We start from the raw sequence: 2500 nt of genomic DNA on the forward strand, positions 1-2500 counted from the left end.
TAGAAGTCTCATAACGTCCTTAGAAGTCTCAAAACGTCCTTAGAAGTCTCAGAACGTCCTTAGAAGAGTCTTAGAACGTCCTTAGAAGAGTCTCAGAACGTCCTTAGAAGAGTCTCAGAACATCCTTAGAAGAGTCTCAGAACGTCCTTAGAAGAGTCTCAGAACGTCCTTAGAAGAGTCTTAGAACATCCTTAGAAGAGTCTTAGAACGTCCTTAGAAGAGTCTTATAACGTCCTTAGAAGAGTCTTATAACGTCCTTAGAAGAGTCTTAGAACATCCTTAGAAGAGTCTTAGAACGTCCTTAGAAGAGTCTCAGAACGTCCTTAGAAGAGTCTCAGAACGTCCTTAGAAGAGTCTTAGAACGTCCTTAGAAGAGTCTCAGAACGTCCTTAGAAGAGTCTCAGAACGTCCTTAGAAGAGTCTCAGAACGTCCTTAGAAGAGTCTTAGAACGTCCTTAGAAGAGTCTTTGAACATCCTTAGAAGAGTCTTATAACGTCCTTAGAAGAGTCTTAGAACGTCCTTAGAAGAGTCTTAGAACGTCCTTAGAAGAGTCTTAGAACGTCCTTAGAAGAGTCTTAGAACATCCTTAGAAGAGTCTCAGAACGTCCTTAGAAGAGTCTTATAACGTCCTTAGAAGAGTCTTAGAACATCCTTAGAAGAGTCTTAGAACGTCCTTAGAAGAGTCTTAGAACGTCCTTAGAAGAGTCTTAGAACATCCTTAGAAGAGTCTCAGAACGTCCTTAGAAGAGTCTTATAACGTCCTTAGAAGAGTCTTAGAACATCCTTAGAAGAGTCTTAGAACGTCCTTAGAAGAGTCTCAGAACGTCCTTAGAAGAGTCTTAGAACGTCCTTAGAAGAGTCTTAGAACGTCCTTAGAAGAGTCTCAGAACGTCCTTAGAAGAGTCTCAGAACGTCCTTAGAAGAGTCTCAGAACGTCCTTAGAAGAGTCTTAGAACGTCCTTAGAAGAGTCTTAGAACATCCTTAGAAGGGTCTTATAACGTCCTTAGAAGAGTCTTATAACGTCCTTAGAGGAGTCTTAGAACATCCTTAGAAGAGTCTTAGAACATCCTTAGAAGAGTCTTAGAACGTCCTTAGAAGAGTCTTATAACGTCCTTAGAAGAGTCTTAGAACATCCTTAGAAGAGTCTTAGAACATCCTTAGAAGAGTCTCAGAACGTCCTTAGAAGAGTCTTAGAACGTCCTTAGAAGAGTCTTAGAACGTCCTTAGAAGAGTCTTATAACGTCCTTAGAAGAGTCTTAGAACGTCCTTAGAAGAGTCTCAGAACGTCCTTAGAAGAGTCTTAGAACGTCCTTAGAAGAGTCTTAGAACATCCTTAGAAGAGTCTCAGAACGTCCTTAGAAGAGTCTCAGAACGTCCTTAGAAGTCTCAGAACGTCCTTAGAAGAGTCTTAGAACATCCTTAGAAGAGTCTTAGAACGTCCTTAGAAGAGTCTTAGAACGTCCTTAGAAGAGTCTTAGAACATCCTTAGAAGAGTCTTAGAACGTCCTTAGAAGAGTCTTAGAACGTCCTTAGAAGAGTCTTAGAACGTCCTTAGATCTAAAATCTGGAAACACAGACACAAGAGTTTTGTTGGAGAAAACAGAAGCCAGCTAACACAGAGTCTCTTCAGAAACTGCTGTTTTTATTGATCTGATGAATCTACATTGAAGCAGTTTGGGGAAGGGGTCTATTTCACTGTATTTCTTTGTCACTAGACTAACGTTCTGTTTGCATGCAGTGAACAAAAATCTAAAACGAGTGACACATGGCAATAAATTAGCATATCATTTACAAAAAAAAAAAAATGTAACAGTGTACCAACATTAATACTGAATATGAAATAAACATAACTAATCAAATAATGCTTTTTGTTTTTCATTCTCTCTTGCACTTGAAGGTACAGGGTAAAGCAGTGACATTGATAACATCTAAGTCCACAGCTATGAGTACCAGTTTGATTGAGTGTCTTCTAGAGTGTCTCTGTCAGTCCATCTGTCTCATTGTCTGTCGGCCCCGTGTCCCAATGCCAGTAGACAGTTACTTCAAGCCTCAGGATTTAAGGAAAGGAAAGGTAAGGAAGGAACATAGAAACAGCTCTGGAAGAAGTACCAGCATGTTGAGTTCAATGGAGTTCAAATGCTTTAGTTTTCATTGTCCACTAATGTCCAAACGTCCTGGTTCAACGTTTCATCACCAAAGATCACGGGTCTAACGTCCTTAGTTAAACTGGAGGTGGCTACCAAAAAGTAGCATAGTCCTATGATTTTAGCAGTCCCCATGTGTTTCCTTTGTGACTCCTTGTCTTCCCGATTGGTCTGGGGGTTCCATCAAGTCCTACTGGTTTATCCTCCACAGCATGGCTCCATCTGGGCCTGGTCTGTCTGGTCCGCTGGGTCAGTACCACACGGGTGGCGGTCCCTTTTCACAACCCCAACCAACGCCAGAAGCAATGTCACTTGGGGAGGGTTTATATTAGAAGAATGTTTGACACCACTAGG

At 41.1% G+C, this 2500-nt stretch overlaps 1 protein-coding gene across 1 annotated transcript in view; it reads right to left on the minus strand.

The window, feature by feature from the left end:
• Positions 1 to 1614: 1614 nt before the first annotated feature.
• The window catches only part of LOC129811817 (A disintegrin and metalloproteinase with thrombospondin motifs 6-like), a 194233-nt gene continuing 193347 nt past the window's right edge, over positions 1615 to 2500 (minus strand). The window contains exon 25 of the mRNA XM_055863455.1: positions 1615 to 2500. This exon is cut by the window's right edge and continues 3220 nt beyond it. The gene's annotated coding sequence lies outside the window, so the exon portion shown is untranslated.

Source organism: Salvelinus fontinalis, chromosome 2, assembly GCF_029448725.1.
Source record: "Salvelinus fontinalis isolate EN_2023a chromosome 2, ASM2944872v1, whole genome shotgun sequence".
Lineage (NCBI taxonomy): Eukaryota > Metazoa > Chordata > Actinopteri > Salmoniformes > Salmonidae > Salvelinus > Salvelinus fontinalis.